Source organism: Phyllobates terribilis, unplaced genomic scaffold (assembly GCF_046119375.1).
Source record: "Phyllobates terribilis strain yellow unplaced genomic scaffold, ASM4611937v1 Scaffold_9__5_contigs__length_417890890, whole genome shotgun sequence".
In the NCBI taxonomy this organism is placed as follows: Eukaryota; Metazoa; Chordata; class Amphibia; order Anura; family Dendrobatidae; genus Phyllobates; species Phyllobates terribilis.
The window spans coordinates 350,349,697-350,370,983 of record NW_027362769.1 but is presented as its reverse complement, the minus strand read 5'-3'; the positions used below and the strand labels follow the sequence as shown (position 1 = coordinate 350,370,983).

General features: G+C 42.1%; 1 protein-coding gene across 4 annotated transcripts in view; it reads right to left on the bottom strand.

Moving 5' to 3' along the window:
- Positions 1–21,287, bottom strand: part of ELFN1 (extracellular leucine rich repeat and fibronectin type III domain containing 1) — a 792,923-nt gene that overhangs the window by 310,451 nt on the left and 461,185 nt on the right. For 3 of the 4 annotated variants that reach the window (XM_073648125.1, XM_073648123.1, XM_073648126.1), the window contains exon 4: positions 14,463–14,629. The exons of the other annotated variant lie outside the window; for it this stretch is intronic. The gene's annotated coding sequence lies outside the window, so the exon portion shown is untranslated. The remainder of the gene's footprint in view (positions 1–14,462; positions 14,630–21,287) is intronic. 4 annotated transcript variants of the gene reach the window in all.

Below are 21,287 nucleotides of genomic sequence, written 5' to 3'. Positions count from 1 at the left end.
TGACGTCGGCGTCTGCTGGGCTCCTTCCAGGACCTTACGCAACGTCCGGACGTGAGGCGGGGCTTCAGTTCTCGCGCGCTTTCGGAGTCCACGCCCCTCTTCTTCCCGCGCGGCGTCTCCAAGATGGCGCCGGATGGCGGGAAAACTCCTCGGATGGCGGGAAGAAGGCAGAAGATGGCGCCGGATGGCGGGAAAACTCCTCGGATGGCGGGAAGAAGGCAGAAGATGGCGCCGGATGGCGGGAATCTTCACCACAGGTAAGTTTGAAAAGTCTCTTTTTCAGGCACGCAGTACCCGGTGGTTGCGGGCACGAAATCCTGCCGACTACGCCAAAGTTGACGCGCCCCTGGGCCTGTGTCGCGCTGCGTTGCGCACGCGGGAGCTTACCCGGAGCCGGATCTGTTTAGGGTTGTAGTCTCGTGGCGGTGACCCGGTCCGTGCCCAGGGAGTCAAACTGGACGGCAGTCTGTTAGCGGTAGAAAATGGTTGATGACTACGCCACCCGTTGAATGCAGCCAGGGGGCTGCTGCTGCAGGGCAGACCGCTGAGGCCGGTGGAAGGATGGTGCAGCGTGATAGTATAACCCCCAACGGGAGGGGTATGGCCTCAGGGCAGCCGACGTGGATGATGGGGGTAGCAGGAACCACTCAGAGACGGTATGGTAGCGTTCAGGGTCTTTACTGGTAACAACGATAGACCCTCCCGGAGTACTTGCTAGCGAACGGGGCCTGGTCAGTCCTTGAGCAGATGGGATCTCCCCTGGCCAGGCGTAGTTGTAGGCCTCCCAAGCTGACTGTACTCTTCTGGCTACCTTGCTAGAAGCTGATGTAAGTAGCCCACGTCCCTGAGTGTACCGTGTGGTGCTCACCCGTATGGCCGGTGACTCGGGGCCTGCTAATGGCTTCCGCTCCACGATGGCGGTGCTGGTCCCACGCGTGTGACCGGGCCTTCGGGCTTCTGGGCCAGGGGACCTGAAATCCCCTGCCTGACGGATTCTGCTGCTGGGTAGAAGTTAGTCCCCACAGCCTCGGACTCCGGGTCCGGTAAAGAATCTTCTTAGTCAGGGCGAGCTCTTTAGCTGCCAGCCCCTGACTCCTTGTGACTCTGCTGCTTCCTATGCTGCTCTTGTCTCTACTCTTCCTGGACTCCAGGCTCAGGCCCCAGGACAGGGCCTGCCTGTGGAGCAGAGCCCATAGAGCAGCTCTGCTCCCTGTCTTCTCCTCTCAGAACTCCCTACCCTGCCTCAGCCCCAGGTTTATATAGGGGAAGTCCTTCCCCTCCCAAGACTGGGCAGGAGGTGTGGCATGCACAGGATCCCTGACCAAAGGACCTCCCACCTGCTCTCAGACGTAATATCTCTATCACTGTGACAACCAGACCCCTGGGGTGTCACACTTTGACTAAGAACCAGGGTCTGTGTTTACTAGGTGTGTCAGTCTACTCAATGAATGCAGAATCGAGTGTGCTGCTTGTGAGTGACCAGCCAAAATGTGAGCTATAGCTGGGAGAAAGATATGCCAGGCTCTCTCTCTGAATGGAGACTGCATGGGTCAGCAAGGAAGGCTGAGCAGTCTGTGTGTTGGAGCTGCAGGGAACCGTGTGGAAGCTGCAGACTGTTCAGTGTGAACGGTGTCCGGAGATGAACACTTCTGTTTGGCACAGGAAGCTGCTGGAGCTTGGGCTGAAGGTGATACTGAGAATGGTGGGATCGTGCCTCTTCTGTGTATGAAATTTGATCTGAAAGAAAGGACTGTAATCTGTTCGGGTGACCCTGCACTGACATGTGTGTCCTGCTAAATTAACTGTTTATTTGCTGTGATACCTTTGTGCTCAGAAAAGGCCGTTTTTGGTTCTGAATCTCTTGGGGTTTTATGAAAGCAATAAAACTGCACATGTTTGGACCAAACTGCATCACCTGTGTGAATGCTACCTAATGCCTCCCACCTGAGAGAGTGAATCCCTACAATGGGAATGTATCCTATAATATTTTATAATGAAGGCTCCCTATGTTGGGGTTCACAAACTTATTATTGTGCCATGAGCATTAATAAAAGATGTGCATGGAGTCAAGGTTATATAAGGCACCAATGAGCCAATGACTTGTACACGAATATTAATATTATGATGGTCAGAGCTGTTCTGTTGACATTTTTTGCTCCCTTTTTTTAGAAATTATTGTTCAATTCAGACCAAAATTCAGATTCAGAGTACTCTGGGTCTACTACTTTAAAGGGGTTGTCTGCTACTTTACATTAGTGTAAAAATTTGGTCATAGAAGTCCAAGAATGAAAAATATTAATTTTACCAGACCACAGATGTTTCTCTACCTCTCCTATGGTCTTCTTTTTCTGACTAGGGGGCATCAGGTGACCACTGCAATCAATCAGTGGCCCCTGCTTGGCAGCAGCTGTCACGTTTCATTTTCAGGAAGAAACAGTCTGGTACAACTAACTCTTTTCTGACTTGGATAAATTGTAACCACTACAGCCAATCACTTGCATTGAGCGGCTTCAGCAGTCAACTGATGCCACTCACTGGCAAATGAAGCCAGGAGACTGACGAGGGACACCAGGAGCAGCACAGATGAGCAGCAAGAGTTCAATATGTGAATATGTGGTTTCTTTTTATTATTATACCACCGTGAGTGTTGAGTGTATTTCTATACTTACAAACCACTAAAGCCTTTGGTTGAGTTAACTAATCACATTATAAAGGATGATCGGATAAAGGAGTGTGTCATACGCATGTCCGACCAACTCCAAACGCTGGTTATTTTTGCAGCTGGGTTCTGACAAGCACTATTGAGGAGATTCTGTCTCAAATTTAGCAAAAAATGCAGCTCACATATGTGGTGCAACACATTGACTATAATTTTCTAAACTTTTTATGTCTCAGAAACTTTTCAAAAGTGTCACAAAGAAGAGCTATGGCTCTCAACTGCACTAAATTTATAATTAACTGTGCCATAATTTTGGACATAAAATTAAAGTCTAAAATGAGCCAATTAAGAGTTGGCATAAGTAAGAAAACTGTCTAACTTCTTGCAAGGAGTGCCAAAATGTATCATGTAGTGCGTGCTACTGTTATGGGCTGCTTAGTTAGAGTCCACCAGGGTACCAACTCCATATTCCAGATAAGATAGCCTTTGGATTTGGGTGTTCTACTTCCACCATGGATGTCATGGCATTAGAATGAGTTACTGGTTGACATAAGGTGAAGAATGATATTACTGGCAACTGGTGTTTGGATAAGGCGCATATAACATGCACTTATATTATCACAACACTCTTTGTTCCAGCTCCCATATCACTTATTGTTTGGTTGTTTTGCCCTTTGACCAAGCATCGTTCTTGAGCTTGTGGACCCCAGTGGAAAATTTCTAGTAGAGTTCCCATTTATCATGGGTAACTAATAGTACTGATCTTCTCAAGGGGACCTTTTCAACCCCCTTAGACTCTAAGGGCCATTTCACACTGTTTCCTTTTCCACATTCGATTGCCCCGTTGGGGTTTACATCCAAATCCCAAATTGGCAGTATGCGCGGACGGGGCCATTGACCATAATGGTGGAGACTGAGTCACCGTGTGCTCTGCCGTGAATCATTTTTGGCCATATAAGTATATTGGAGACAGACAGCTAGACGTAGTAGATTATAGGTGTATATACTAAAAAATGATGCACACCAGAGCACACGAAGACTCCGTCTGCACTATTGTAGTCAATGGCCTTGTCGGTGCATATGCCCATATCCTGTTTTACAGGAGGTTTGGACTTAAGCTACGATGTGGCCACCGAACTTTGGAAAAAGAGCAGTATGAGGTGTGATTTCAACCCCTGCCCCCCACGATACTTACGCCCTATTGCTTGTCTCTCATACATTTTTTCTTGGCTCACTGTTCTTTTTTCTTTAGAATGTGATAACTTGACAGCCATTTTGCCTAGCTGAATGGAAGTCGTGGACCCCTTTATAGGTCCTACATTCCTATAAATCCTTATTTCATCCCATAAGTATCGAAAATAGAAAAAACCTCTTGGAAATGCAAATCTCTGTATGCTAAAAATGGTTGCAGATCCATTGGACGTTGTGGGTTGACTTGTAGGAACCACCCTGGCTCCATCTTTCTAGATCCTATGAAGAATGCATTACAACAGAAGTATACTGAATAAAAGAAAAACATTCTCCGGGCTTAATAAATGTACTGTGGGATTTTCTGTCTGTGCGCTTAGCGCTGACATTTCCTGATTCACATGCCTGAGTGCATAGCTCATTCTTAATCTGCTTGAAACTAAGGAAAGTCTCATGTTGGACACTTAGAGGATGTTGCATTTAAATGATGTGAAATTGCCCCTGTGTATCTAGGGGAGCCGGCAGTATTGGATGTGACAGCGATGACACTGTTCTATGGGAAACAGAGAAAGGGTCTCTGGGTAAATGTCAGGTCTGTGAATCTCCATCACACTCTATTTCCTTGCGGGCCCTCTCCGTGTCACTCCTATTGCTCTCTTTTCCACTCTCCTTCATCCTTTCTGAGCTTATGACTTTTACCAGCGGTTTCTGCCATGTTGGTTCCCATGGATACACAAATAATGCCAAGGATGTTGACAGGGATAATTCAGGAATGGGAAAATGGTATTGGTAAATATGATGAAAGCATTTGACCAATAACCGTAGGGTAGACTCTTTCCAAAAATAAATCAAAAATTAAATTTCTACCAAAATCACATCTTTCCCCAGTGGTGGTCAACTCACCACACAGCAGAGGTCTCGGAGGTGACCCTAGGCTTCATCCAATTCAGTGTCCCATGTCTCTGTTTATAGCAGGCTCATATAGGTCTAATCACCCCATTGTAGACTGCATATGTTACGCGGGCAATATTGACTATAGGGCTCATTCAGATGTCCGATTTTCACACGTTCGATTCACACATCCAATTTTTCCACATTTGAGAAAAACGAACCGATTATTCTGATCAGACTCTGATCAGAGTTTGGTTGGAGGGTCATCTGTTTTTCTCGTACGTGGAGATATAATAATAAAAAAAGTTTTCCCCCTTCTCCATTCTGGCAGTCCATGAAAATTGTCCTGAACTTGGACATCATTTGAGTGCAGTCCATTTTTTTTAATGGATCCAAGCCGATTTTGATAACACCCTCAGAACAAAATTGGAGATGCCACCACAATTTTCTGAGGACCTGTCGGATCGCGAAAAGTCACGGACATGTGAATGGCCACACAGACTATCACAGGTACGAGTGCTATCCGTGAAAACCATGGATAGCACTTGTATGAGAAAATCGGACGTGTGAATGAGCCCCAAGGGAGATACATAATCAAGATTTGCCACATGACGTTTGGAGGCACCAAATGAACCATAGAAACTGTGTGTGCCTTTCTACGCTGTACTGGCTCCGTACTTACAGGCTCTATGCACAAAGCCCTGCCTGGCCCATAGAGTCTAAGGAATAATTGTTAGAACCATCCTGTTTGTTTTTTCCATCTTGTGTTTTGCGGTCACGTGACCATCTGCCTTTATATTCCAGCTCCGCCCTTTTGGCTGTGCTGGACTTCAGTGTTTGACTGTTTCTCTAGCCAGGTGCTTCTGTGCCTTTCTCTGTTAGTTCGTTTTGTCCTTCTGGGACCTCTAGTACTTTTTTGTCTGTTTGTCTTTTTGTGTTCGGCAACAACTTCTGTTTAGGAGGTGTCCCTTTTTTGTCCCAGTCCTTAGTTCTTTTAGGAACCCCTCCCCTTATGCTATAGGTCTTCGTTCAGACTAGCCGAGAACTAAGGCGGGTCTGTTCGCTAGGAACAGGCAGCCCGCTACATCGTACGGATTCAGCTTAGTTTTACTGTAGGGACAGTTTTCCCTTATCTTTCCTTAGTACATGTTGCAGATCATAACAGTAATGTGAAAACACACAACAATATCCTGCAAATTTATATTAGATTCTGACTATCAGAAGCACCGAACTACGAGACACAAGCAGGTTTAGACAATACAAAATAAGAAAAAAAATATTTGATACCAAGAAAAATTTCCCTAGTGGTCTAAAGTAGTGAAAGGGTTGATGGCACCTGCTTTGGAAGTCTGGGGTAGAAAATGGGGTTCATATTTTATTTCTCGGTGGTCTATGGTTAAAAAGGTTTTAAAGGGGACTATTTCTTTACTTTAACAAAAGTGTCATGGACATGATTAAATGGCACTTGCTAATTCAGTATATAAGTAATACAGGTTCTCACGGTTCTGCACAGCTCTCCAATTGTCAAAATGGCTTCTGAGGAAGGTGCATGTAACTAGACCTATGATCAGCCACCTCCATCTAGCGCTCCAATTTTCAAAATGACTTCTGATGAGCCACCTCCAATTGAAATACAGTGAAGTGAAGCATTTTTCAACTGGTGGAGCTGATACGTCTGATAGCTCCTCCATCCAATGCCATTTTGAAAACATTAGTCAGATACTGGCAGTGAAGGACCCTTGTGTAGGACATCTTGCCAACCCCATTGTGATCCACCAACTTATACAAAAATATGCACATGTTCATACATTATACAAAAATTTAACACACATGCATATACATAGTACACACATTAGTAATACCTACAAACACCCACCAACTTATACAAAAATATGCACATGTTCATACATTATACAAAAATTTAACACACATGCATATACATAGTACACACATTAGTAATACCTACAGACACCCACCAACTTATGCAAAATAATGCACGTGTTCATACATTATACAAAAATTTAACACACATGCATATACATAGTACACACATTAGTAATACCTACAAACACCCACCAACTTATACAAAATAATGCACGTGTTCATACATTATACAAAAATTTAACACACATGCATATACATAGTACACACATTAGTAATACCTACAAACACACATGGAAATTTTTGTAAAAACAACCGGAATATCTTTGTATATTCCCACATTCGAAACCATAGCAGTCATCACAATTTTTTTTTTACTTAAACCTCATGATATGATTTGTAGTTTTTATTTTAGGTATCATTTTGCCTCACACATATGTAAACCTCACATCTAGATTACGGTAATTTTTGTTATGAATTAAATTGAAAAAAAAAGGACTTTTTTACACCATTTACCAAATCACCATAAATAATGTGTTCACTGTACGTGTTGTCACATTTAGAAATATCCCAATTATAGGAAGACAAAATATCTCTGTGTTATTTATTATGGCTTGTAACTTTTATTTAAAAAGAAAGTAGTTTGCGCTAATGTGACTATTAATTGTTTTTCCACCATCATTTTTTTGTAGCTTGATAGAAAAAAAAAATCTCTGGGTTTTACTTTTCAGCTGTTCTTTTTTTTCCCATAATGTACAGATATGTAAGGATGTAGTGGTGTACACATATAGAAATGTATCTCTATGTAGTTTTACAATATTCCTGCAAAGAAGATGAATACAATTTAGATCTTTAGGTAGAGAAAATTCAAGCAATGAGAGATGACACCTTATAATGATCACTAAAGAAGTGAACGGGTTTCTGGTCCTACTTCCCACCGTGGACTATAAACTGCAGAATTTTTTTAGCAAGATTTTTTATTTCATAGTAACATAGTTTTTAAGGTTGAAGGAAGACTAAGTCCATCTAGTTCAACCCATAGCCTAACATGTTGATCCAGAGGAAGGCAAAAAACCCCATGTGGCAAACACTAAGCTCCACATTGGGGAAAAAAATTCCTTCCCGACTCCATACGACAATCAGACTAGTTCCCTGGATCAACGCCCTATCAAGGAATCTAGTATATATAACCTATAATATTATACTTTTCAAGAAAGGCATCCATGCCCTTTCTTAAATTTTAGTAGTGAATCACTCATTACAACATCATGCGGCAGAGAGTTCCATAGTCTCACTGCTCTTACAGTAAAGAATCCGCGTCTGTGATTATGATTAAACCTTCTTTCCTCCGGACGTAGAAGATGCCCCCTTGTCCCCGTCTCAGGCCTCAGAGTAAAAAGGTCTTTGTACTGTCCCCTCATTTACTTGTACATAGTAATAAGATCACTCCTAAGCCTTCTTTTCTCCACAGTAAATAACCCCAAGTGTAATAACCTGTCTTGGTATTGCAGACCCCCCCCAGTCCTCTAAGGATGATTTTACATATAAACACCCCCCCCCCTCGCTTGTTTGTACGGACATTTCTGAACAGACTATAGCCCTGTAAATTAACTGCCCAGTCATGGATCTCGTCCAGCCATGTCTCAGATATCCCCACCATGTCATAATTATTTTCCACCAAAATTAATTCTAATTCCCCCATTTTATTGGTGAGGCTTCTGGAATTGGTGTACATGCATTTTATGTATCTCTCTGTACCTCTATTCCTTCTTACTATATTGACTTTTCTAACCCCACCCCCAATTTCTTTATTTGTGCCCAGGTCACTATCTGCACTATCTTCCCCACCTATAAAATGAATACCCTCCCTCCCAATCCTTAGTTTAAACACTCCTCCAACCTTCTAGCCATTTTCTCCACCAGCACAGCTGCACTCTCCCCATTGAGGTGCAGCCCATCCCTAGCGTAGATCCTTTAGCCAACTGAGAATTCGGCCCAGTTCTCCAGGAACCCAAACCCTTCCTTCCTACACCAATTGCTGAGCCACTTATTTATCTCCCTAATCTCCCATTGCTTCGCTGACATGGCACGTGGTACAGGCAGTATTTCAGAGAATACCATGTAGCAGTATAGGAACTTAAAAGAATAATTTAGACCCTGATTCATCCAGATTTTCTTACCGGTCTTGATGAGGGGTAGTTAGACTCTCAAGATTCATAAAGAGATGCACACCCCTTTATTAATCTAGACCGTCTGTTAAGTGGCGTGCACTTCTGTGCGCCACACTAGAAATATTACTCCTGTCAGGGACTGGAGTAAGATTTTTGGCTTAGAGAACCCAACAGCTTGTCATGAATTAGACGAGCTGTGGTGCCACACTCCCCCGGTATCCACGTTCCGCCCTAGGTCTGCCAAAACTGGCATGAAAAGTTTAGATGTAACTAAGTTTTTCTAAACTTTCCTAAACTTTTATGCGACTTTTTGGGCTTAAAGCTTTGATGAATCGGGTCCTAAGTGTATCCTTGTTTAATAATATAAAGTCATTGGAATAATAGCACTGAATAAAGACAAAACATAAAAATTCTATAAAGTCGTAGTTATTAAAACGAAGGCAGGAAAATAACGTAGGACAGAAGAGAAGCTAAAAAAGCCTCATCAATATATTTCATGTTTGCTTTAATTAATTATGTTTACCGCACAGAAAAGTCATTAATACGATATCTGGAAAAAGGTGAGCGGAAGCAATGCTCCCTCCATTGAGCCCAAAGACCTCTTTCTTCTCACATGGGAGCGCGGTACTTTCCTTTTGATGGAAAATTGCTGCTTTCTGAAGTTTCAAAAATCTTTGCTGGTAACAGTCATGTTCTACTTAAGGAAATAAATGTTAAATAATCTACCTATTATGTAATTATTATACAATACGCTATGTAAAGTTAAGAAAGGCAGCGCATTTCTAGAGCCTCGGGCTCATTCTTCTGCCGAATACACTCAGAAGCGGAAGAAAATTAAAATGATATGAAAAGGGCTTTTAAAATATAAATACGTTCAAGACGCAACAATATATCTTATGCCAATATGCGGCCCACAGTCATTGCATACATAATTCCCGCCAAATACCGTATCCAGCAGCTGAGACTGTTCTATAAATCTAGAATCTATTAATAATTCTGAGTATCTAGTCACTTAAAGGGAATCTCTCACCAGACTTTTGCTACCCCATCTGAGAGCAGCATGATGTAGGGGCAGAAACCTCGATTCCAGCGATGTGTCACTTACTGGGCTTCTTCCTGCATTTTTTTTTACAAAATCACAGTTTTAGCTAGTACAGATCTACCAGTCCCCTGAATGCTGAGCTCTGTATAACTCCGCCCACACGGTGAATAAGCAGAAGGCTACCAATCAGTGGTGGGGGCGTGGTTCGACTACATGGCAGCAGGGTTACTAGTCCTCTACCGATAAACCTATGATTTTACCAAAACTACAGCAAGCAGCCCAGGAAGTAACACATCACTAGAATCAGGGTCCCTATCTCTATATTATGTGGCTCTCAGATTAGGTGACGAAAGCCTGGTGACAGATCTTTAAAAGGAAGTGACTCATCAGAAAATGATCTTTTGTTTAAATAAGGTTTTTGTGTCATATGTACTTTTTTTTAACAAGAAAAATTGCATTTTTTTTTTCATGTAACAATCTCTATTAAAAAAAAACAAAAAAAACCCCACTAGCCTCTAGTGCTTTTTTTACACTCATACTTTGTCTTTTCAGGAGTTTTCAACAGGCTCCTTATCATCAGAGGCATGATTACAATGACAGGTAACATCTCTATACACAGCTAATAACATAGGATCCGCCAATCACAATAGGCGATGTCACAGTTCCCCTGCTCCTCCTCCCTTCACAATGACCTTTTCACACACTCATTAGCTGCTTCAATGCAAAAGATAGAGGGCCTGGATCTGATCATTGTGGCTAATGTACATGTGCTGTTAACTGAAAAGAGTCTAAAAAAGGTCCAATGGCCAGTGTGAAAATTGCAAGTGTTCTATTTTTTATTTTTAACACATATTGTGATATGTAAATTAAAACAATACAAAAAAAAACAATTTAACACAAAAACCTAGGTCGTTTTCTAACGATAGCTTCCCTTTAAAGGGGACTTACAAGGGTTTTCCACTTTGGACTTTCCAATAGTTGCCAACTGTTCCAGATTTCCTGAGACTTTTGTACCAAAAAGGGGCAGGTTTTATGTAAATTCTGGCCAAAATCTAGCATTCTAGGGTGTGTCTAAGGTGTTTTTAGGAAGGGTGAGGGATGGGTGCATCATTCCATGGCAGCCCTGCAGTGGTGGTCAGTATCAATCCACCCTATTCTTGGAATTGGTGCCTGTCTCAGTAGTCGGACCACAATCAGCCATTCTTTTATTAACTATGGATAGGTTATAAATGGCCTTTGTAGAATAACCAATATGGCCTGCTATTCCAAGTTACTTTGATAATGGAATAAAAATGGGAAAAAAATTGTTTAAATAATGAGAAAAAATAAAGATATATCCATCGAATCCCCATGTACCTAAAAAAAAAATACCAACTGTGTCTGGTTATTACCAAGGAAAAATACCCAGGTAATTAAGCAAAATAATGGTAATATTTTTTAACTGTCGGTGTCGAGATTTCCTGTTTCACACTTCACCGCACAATGGAAAATATATATGCTATAAAGGTCTAAAACCAAACAACTTTGCACACCGGTACTTTCATTCAACAGGCGCTGTGAACAGTAATGAATGTCCAGCCGGTGTGAGCCGCAGGAGGCTTCCCTAATACAGTACTTTGTCTCTCTGAAACTGAATCCCGCAATACTTTCCACAAGGTTCCATGTCGACAATAATTGAATTCTATTTCTGCTGATGGGCAGGCGAGACAAATAATCAACTCGCTGACTTTTATCCAGCAACGGTTGGGACTTGTTCTATATTTTAGAGGTAATTTAAAACACAAAGAGAGCATTCAAGTTTTGACGAATATGTCACTTAAAGGGGTCGTCCACTTTTTAAATCCCTTTGTGTTAGAACTGCTGAGCTGCGCAAAAATATTGCGACTTATTAAGGTGTTTACATCACATTTCTGGTATAAGTATCTTAATGAATCACCCCCTTTGTTCTCACTCAATGTCCCCATTGGGGCTCACAATCTAATTTCCCTAGCAGTATGACTTGGGAGTATGGGAGGAAACCGGAGAACCCATAAAAACTGGGCTGGTATTTATCCAATCTGTTTATTCACATTTTCCTTATTATTGCTCATGTGTTATTTTTTCCATTATATATATATTTTCTTGTCCAGGTGAGAGGATAAGGGAGTTAACTGATAAGAAAAATCTCCTGTAAAGAACAAAGAAGTCCCCATGCGTATCGCCAAAATTCGGCTTCCTCAGGGGAATATTTTCTTGGATTTTTTACATTTATTGGTCACATATTTACCTAACAGATCCAGGGGATTTTCCTTGGAAATGTACTAACATTTCCTATGAGGGAGTCTCTTGTCTCATTATTTGAGCTTTGACTATTATTCTCATTATGGCACATTGGTTTTGTGCACGTTTTTAACCCCTTTACCACCTTGGGTTTTTCTGTTTTTGCGTTTTCTTTTTTTGCTCCCCTTCTTCCCAGCGCCATAACTTTTTATTTTTCCGTCAATATGGCCATGCGAGGGCTTGTTTCTTCGCGGGATGAGTTGCACTTCTGAACCACACCATTGATTTTACCATATCATGTACTGGAAAACAGGAAAAAAAAATTCCAAGTGCAGTGAAATTGCAAAAAAAGTGCAATTCCACAACTGATTTTTGGGTTTATTTTTACCATGTTCACTAAATGCTAAAACTGACCTGCCATTATGATTCTCCAGGTCATTACGAGTATGTGGATACCAAAAATGTATAGGTTTTTTTTTTATTTAAGTGGTAAAAAAATCCAAAATTTGTAAAAAAACAAACAAAAAAAGCGCCATTTTCCGAACCCCAGATCCCCACGTTGTCTCCATTTCTCGGGATCTGGGGCCGGGTGAGGGCTTATCTTTTGCGCGCAAAGCTGATGGTTTTATTGATATCATTTTGGGATGCATTTGATGTTTTGATCGCCCGTTATTACATTTTATTGCCATGTTGTGGCGACCAAAAAAACGTAATTCTGGTGTCTTGATTTCCAATTCGTTTCTATGGGAAGCCAAGATTTCTTTTCACTGTGGGGATTATTTTCTATAGTCTCAGGTTGTCTATAGTCAAATGCGTACCTCTGCACCCCACGTTGTCACATCCCATCTTTGATTTACCACTTTATGCCATAATTCGGAATAAGATTAGTTTCCACCATTACTGCTCTGTTCCATCGATTGTTGTGAATCTTAAGTAATTACTTTTTCATACCTAACTTTGGCAAAGTATCTTTACACAAGCGTAAAGTAATGGAATATTGAGTCACAGCTGTCTTACAATGATATCATAAAGGTAAATTATCATTTTAGATGTGTTTTATACAGTTTACACACTCTGGAGTTTCTGCAACAGATTATTCATTTTACAATCCTACGCGAAATACATTGCTACATTTATTAAGATGATAAACACATTATTGAACGATATAATGGCCGCTTATGAAACAGCTTTCAAGCTGACAGCTGATATATCAAATAAACAAAAAAAAAGCCACAACAGCTCACACTGCTACAGTTCTACGCAAAAACAGCATAAAAAGTGAAGTTAATTATGAAAGTTTGTCTTCTGTAATCACATCAGGTCACTGCCACTCACAAGATCAGCACACTCCTCACCCTCTGCAGTCACCATTTCCATGATCTGAATGGACACAGTGTTTTTTGTACCAGTCTCTCCAAGATACCTATGCTTTTTAATTTTGCTTTTGTTAAACTTGTGTTACCATTAACATCATCACTTGCTTGAACAGGTCACTGCCTGCTGCAAGTTCATCACATTCTTCATCTGCTGCTGTCATCATTACAGTTAACATATAACTGTCTATAATCATGACACTTCAAGACTTCATTACTTCATGATCCTGCTGCTGTCACGTGAAGCCATATTATCAGGGGTGGACATATCATTAGTGCAACCTGTGCAGCCACACAGGGGCCCAAGGAGTAAAGGGCCACCTCTACCTGCAAAACAGGTGAAATTTCTCCTTCGTATATCTCCAAATTAATCTCCCGATATCTTCCAACACTTAACCTCCGATTCTCGAAAGACCTTTTTCTCTCCTCCACACTTATACGCTCCTCACCCAATCGCCTCCAAGACTTCTCGCGAGTATTTCCCATCCTCGGGAATTCTGTGCCTCAACACGTCCGATTATCCGCCACATTCGGAACTTTCAGACGGAACTTGGGAACCCATCTCTTCAAGACAGCATTCAATTCGCAATGACCCCACTGCCACCACCACCGGAACTGCTGCAAATCCCCCAACCTACTGTCTCCTTCCCCACCAACCTGTAGAATGTAATGCCACAAGAGCATGGCCCTCTCCCCTCTGTACCAGCCAGGTGGTTTTTCTCTGTAATTCATATTTGTATTTTGTATGTAACTCATTCTCATGTACAGCACCAAGGAATCAATGAAAAATAAATAATAATGATAATAATGTAGTAACTCTAACGATTTCAATATGTCACAAACATTAAGATCCAGGTGTAGCCACTAAATACCAAAAAGTCGTAGCCAAGTATGAAGTCTCATACAAACTTATCTCTATCATAGGATCGGATTAGCTTCATACACAGTTGACTTCAACATCAAAAAGGCAAAAAACAAACAAAACTGACGATCATTACCTCTTTGACTTTGGCTCTGTTAGAAGATACTACAAACGTGAACTTCAGTTATTAAATCTGAATCCTTGTGCCAGTTACAAAAGTCTTCAATTAAGGGCCTGTCGTTGTGTGGAGAAGTCTACAGTCTAAGAACCTTCTCAGATCAGACTCCAAATCCAGAATGCAAACTACAAAATAAAACAAGACAAAAAAAAAAAGGCATCATCACATCGGGGTATTAGTTAATGAAAAGTCTTCTTTAGTCTTAGGGATGTCGTAATCATTATTCTCCACTGAGGGCTGGTAACAGAAAAAGATCAGGGCAATGGGGATTAAGAAGCTGTATAAAGGGCAGTCAGATAGTAATTGAGAACACAATATCAGCATTAATAATATCAGACATGAAAACAGCTAATCAGACACCAAGCAGATGGATCTGACAAAGGGAAAAACATCAGAAGGCTAAGACAGTAGGTGGACTGCCAAGACATAAGGGATAAATCAAAGGGCTGGAAAAGATTTGAGATAAGTATTAGTAGGGAATCACTTCAAAACACTGAATTATACATCTGAGAATTATGTTTCTGATCCCGGACAGGTGTCAGAAGTGAGCCGTATTTCAGTCCTAAGTCAACAATACCTTTACAGAGCAGCTCAGATGCCTTCATCAAAAGAAAAAGTCAAGGGTGATATAGGAGATTGTGACATCTGCCAGGAGGCAGCCAAAAAAAACCCTGTTGATTGCTCCATAGATCTCAAGACAAGCACATCTGGAAACCTTAAGATACTCGCTAAAGAACCATCCATCGGGAACTCAAAGTAAGATATTTCTGTTTGTGGTGTAGCTTTAGGGGGGGTTACTGAGGTTGCGGTTACACAAGAGACCTGATGAAAATGGAGGCTCATGGTATATGTGGGGCCTTCTTATAGATTTAGCACTGGATCTCTTGAGCTTTGTATTATGCCTCTAAGATTTCTACATTAAAGAGGTTTTATTGACAAGACATCTTCTCTGTATAGTGAAGCCTGCCCAATGATCAGCAGTTCAATCTTCCGAACCCTCTGAAGCCTTTAGAGTCATTGTTATTGTCGGTATATTACCCTGCATAGCATTGCCAGCTCTGGACTTTTGCTAATTGACTAATTACTCAGTATGACCAACTTGTGCTGGACTTTAGTAGACATTTCAGTTCATATAAATTGAGCTCTGACTCGGGATATCACGCGTGCTGGGTCACGCGTGCAATAGATTTTAAGTGCAATAGTTAAAAGTGCAGTTATACAATGGCAGTTGGACAGGGCAGGAGAAAGGTAAGGTGCATAAGATATTCATACAAACATGCTTCTCGGTCAGTCATACTGCATTATGCATTAGTCTTATAAATCTGCTTTTTATTTGTTTTCACTTCTGCTTCCTCACAACTCGCCCGCCCTTTAACACATTCTGTGCACTCTCTCTATATCAACCCCTCCTTTCTCCCCTCTACCATGTATAACTCTGAGGCTCTACTGACATTCCTCACCCACTGCAAACCATCCTCTACCTCCATACAGCACTCAAAACGTTCATACAAATCATTGCACCGCCTGCTCTTTCTCTTCTTTCTCCTTTTACTAGTCGCAGGCGACATCTCCCCCAACCCTGGGCCCCCCTCCACTAGCATACATTACTCTCCTCCAGCTGCATATAGAAACCCTGATAATTTTATTAACGTTCAGTGCATGCCCTCTCCTATCGATTTCCATTGTGCTCTCTGTAACGCACAGTCTGTGTGTAACAAACTAACTTACAGTACATCCATGATTTTTTCCTCTCTAATTCCCTTAACCTTCTGGCTATCACAGAAACCTGGATTCAGCAGCCAGACACCACCGCTGCTGCTGCTCTCTCGTTTGGTGGGCTGAAATTTTCACATACCGCCAGACCTGGCAACAGACAGGGTGGAGGTGTTGGTCTGCTCCTTTCCTCACAATGTGCTTTCCAGGTCATCCCCCCCGGTTCCCTCACTTATGCTTCCTTCCTTTGAAGTCCACACCATCAGACTCTTCAAACCCTTCTCCCTGTGAGTGGCGGTTGTGTATCGCCCTCCAGGCTCCTCCCACCAGTTCTTGGATCACTTTGCCACCTGGCTTCCTCACTTTCTATCCTGTGACATCCCCACCCTCATCATGGGTGACTTTAAGATCCCCATCGATGATCCCCTCTCCCAATCTGCCTCTCATCTACTTTCTTTAACCTCTTCATTCCGTCTCTCACAGTTTACTAATTCTCCTACCCATGAAGATGGGAATACTCTGGACCTGGTTTTTTCCAGTCTCAGCTCGCTGGATGAGTTTACCAACTCTACTCTCCCGCTCTCAGACCACAACCTTCTTTCCTTCTCTGTTAAGAATTGTTTCCTCACCCGGGACACCCCCACTTACCACACTTATAGGAATACACGTACCATTAATACCCAGCAGCTTATGGACAATCTCCACACATCTTTAGCGCCCATCTCCTCCTTCTCCTGTCCAGACATTGTATTGTCACACTACAATAATACACTGAAGAGTGCCCTAGATGAAGCAGCACCTTCTACACGCAGAAAGACCTGACACAGACAACGGCAGCCCTGGAACACAATGCAAACACGCTTTCTTCAACGTTGCTCAAGGTGTGCTGAGCGTCAGTGGAGAAAATCTCTTTTAGCAGAGGACTTCATCCACTATAAATTCATGCTCAAAACCTATAACTCTGCCCTTCATCTGGCCAAACAATCCTACTTCACCACCCTCATAACTTCAATGTCCAACAATCCAAAACGACTTTTCGAAACCTTAAACTCCCTCCTGAAACCTAAAGCACAGGCCCCCACCACCAACCTCAGAGGGGAGGCTATGGCCACTTATTTCTTTGAAAAAATCAACCACATCCATCAGGACATCTCAGCCCAATCTCCTCAGTGCCTGGATCCCCTTCCCTGCCGCACTTCAAGTGTTTGCCATCTTTGAGCCCGTTACAGAAGAAGTTACCCAGCTCCTCGCATCTTCTCGGCCTACAACCTGCGACAGTGACCTAATTCCTTCACATCTCCTGCAGTCTATCTCACCGGTGGTCACCACTCACCTGACTAAAATATTTAACCTCTCTCTTTCTTCAGGTATCTTTCCCTCCTCATTTAAACATGCCATCATAACCCCTTTACTTAAAAAGCCATCCCTGGACCAGAACTGCACTGCTAACTACAGACCTGTCTCTAATCTTCCTTTCATCTCTAAACTCCTGGAACGCTTGGTCCACTCCCGTCTAATCCGCTGTCTCTCAGATAACTCTCTCCTCGACCCTCTACAATCTGGTTTCCGCTCCTTACACTCCACCGAAACTGCCCTCACTAAAGTCTCTAATGATCTACTAACAGCCAAATCCAAAGGTCACTGCTCCCTGCTGATTCTCCTGGATCTCTCTGCAACATTTGACACTGTGGATCACCAGCTCCTCCTCACTATGCTCCGCTCTATAGGCCTCAAGGAAACCGTTCTCTCCTGGTTCTCCTCCTACCTCTCTGACCGCTCCTTCACTGTATCTTTTGTCGGCTCCTCTTCCTCTCCTCGTCCCCTTACTATCCGGGTTCCGCAGGGCTCAGTCCTAGGCCCCCTCCTCTTCTCTCTATACACTGCCCCTATTGGACAAACAATCAGCAGATTTGGGTTCCAGTATCATCTCTATGCTGACGACACCCAATTATACACTTCTTCCCCTGACATCACTCCTACCCTAATTTAAAATACCAAGGATTGTTTGTCTGCTGTGTCTAACATCATGTCCTCCCTCTATCTTAAACTGAATCTCTCCAAAACTGAACTTCTTGTGTTTCCCCCCTCTACTAACCTAACTCTACCTAACATCGAAATTACCTTGGAGGGTTCAACCATAACTCCCAAGCAGCACGCCCGCTGCCTCGGGGTCATATTCGACACTAACCTTTCCTTTACTCCCTATATCCGATCACTCACTCGCTCTTGTCACCTGCATCTTAAAAACATCTCCAGAATCCGATCTTTTCTCACTTTTGAAACTGCTAAAACTCTTACTGTCGCTCTTATTCACTCTCGTCTGGACTACTGCAACTCTCTTCTGATCGGTCTCCCTCTTACCAAAATTTCCCCTCTCCAATCTGTCCTGAATGCGGCAGCCAGGGTCGTATTTCTGTCCAGCCGCTTCACCGATGCCTCCACCTTGTGCCAGTCATTACACTGGCTGCCCATTCGCTACAGAGTCCAATATAAACTCATTGCTCTCACCCACAAAGCTCTCCACAGTTCTGCACCACCTTATATCTCCTCTCTCATGTCAGTCTATCGTCCTACACGTGCCCTCCGTTCCACAAATGACCTAAGACTAACATCCCCCATAATCCGAACCTCGCACCTCCGTGTTCAAGACTTCTCTCATGCTGCGCCAGTTCTCTGGAATGTGCTACCCCAGACGATCCGATTGATGTCTAGCCCCTATGTCTTCAAGCGCGCTTTAAAAACCCATCTCTTTAAACAAGCCTACCACCTCATATACCCAGTAAACTAAGTTTCCCCTGTTCCCTCCTAAATACTATTCAGAATCTGCTCCCTACTGTTCATCTGTCTCTACACCCTCCATGCACACGATAACAGCACTCGGTAATTGAGTATTGCACTTGAACATACAGGCTGATGACCGGATCATACAGCTTTATATGATAATCCCGACTTATTATAATTGCCAGACCTGAAATAACAAGCACTTTCCACCTATTGTGTCCCCCCATTTCCTTGTAGAATGTAAGCTTGCGAGCAGGGACCTCACTCCTAAAGTAACTGTTAAACTGTCTCACCTTGTATTGAATTTATTGTTTGTACTTGTCCCCGCTTAATTGTAAAGTGCTGCGGAATATGTTGGCGCTATATAAATAAAAATTATTATATTATTATTATTAGATGACCAGCCTTTGGCCACTAAAACAGGTCTTCAGTCTGGCTAATACTGAGGATAGCTCTTCACTCTCTTGGGTCCATATGATCTACATGGCATATTGAAAGAGTTTATCTTGCTGAAACAATAGTCATGAACATTAGACAAAGTTTGGTCAATTTCGGGTGACCATCTATAGTGTAAGGTGGTGTCCCAATTTCGACAAAATTCAACATGCCCAATCCTTATGTTAAAGGGGTTGTCCACTATTAGGATAATCCCTTCTTGAACTAATTGTTTGGCCTCAATTAAATAAAAAAACTATACTCACCTCCAGTGCTGGCGTTGTTCCTAGTAGTGGACAACCTCTTTAAGCTGTTGGAAGTTTCGGCGGTGGCTTACTCCCCTTTCTCGGTGCATGCATATGTATTGGGGAAATTTGGAGAAATGACCAGTTTCAGAGGCACATTTAGGACCCTGAAAAGGCTGACTGTAGTGGTCTTTAGTAGGCTAGTCGGCAGATATAAACATTACATTTTGAGCAACTATCGTCAGCCTTGAGCATTACGACGAAGAAGAGCCTTCAAGAACATAGACATTTATCTTATCCAGAGACAAGGACAAAGGTAAATTAGTCAAATATACAAATTTTAGAACATTGTTCATTTTCTAGCCTTGATAATAAAGATTTTATATTGGAAATTATAAAGGACGTGCCCTATGGTAGCCATTTCAATGCTGGATACTGAAGACCATGTCTTTCGACTTATGCTGTCTGGAAGAGTTCAGAGTCAATATCAATTCACCAACTTGTTTCATGGGGTAGAAGAAAACACAGAGTCTCAGAGATCAGAAGTAGCAGAATCTGTTGGGAGCTTAAACTCAACAAGACTTTGACTTTAACCAAAACTTATAATATTGGTGCTTTATCCAAATAGTGTTACTCTCTGGAACAATATTCCCTCTATGGGTTTAATTCTGTATCAAAAACCGAAAGTTCCATTATATAAAAATCAACTATACAAACTAGTTACAAAATATTTCTTTGTACTTTGTCTAATCTTCCATTAAGATCTATTTGTCTGAAGACCTGGAGCGTGTTCCCTATGGCTGTTGCGTCAAGAGAATTTATTGCTCCTTGGCTTTAAGTATATTAAAAGCTGAATAATAATTACTGTCATTACTAGTCCATATCCACAAAACACTAACAAAACCTTAAAGGTAATTTTCTAAATGATGTAGAATACCGCTGTAAATGTGTTGGCTTTTCTATATAACGCATAACACAATAACAGCACTCAGCACCACGATTATAGGGATGGGAAAGTTCTATAATGCACATTTTAGCTTGGAGAGAAACTGACAAATGGCTGCAAAAGCAAAGTTAATCTTAGGAAAAACAAACAAATAACTTTAGCCTTTGTCTCACTTCCTTGCCTGGCGCACGTGGTCACACAGACAGCAAACTATCAATCAAGCTAAAGAAGCCGGAAGACTTGGCAAGTGCTCTGTCATGCCCAGAGCACTTAACGCCTCATTTGCATATGGGTAAAATTGATGATTTCTCAGAAACGCAGCAACAGATAGAAGATATAAAGGCGTTGATGGATTGAGTCTTCAAAAATGTACATGCCCATATTTGTGGTTTGGGGGTTGATCTAATCAACAAATGCCCTTTAAGGTTGAAAGAAGACAAGTGCACCAAATTCAACCTACACATTAGCAGTTGCTGTAAATGATAAACCACATACAAAACAGGAAGTGGGTACACCCAGATAGAGTTAGTATGCATATATGTTAAATATTTAAATATTTGGGGAACATAATAATCCTAATACTCCATGAGCAAACATCCCCATATAAAACCTGCAGTAAAGCTATACACCTCACCCGACGCGCGTTTCGCACTTACCCCTGGA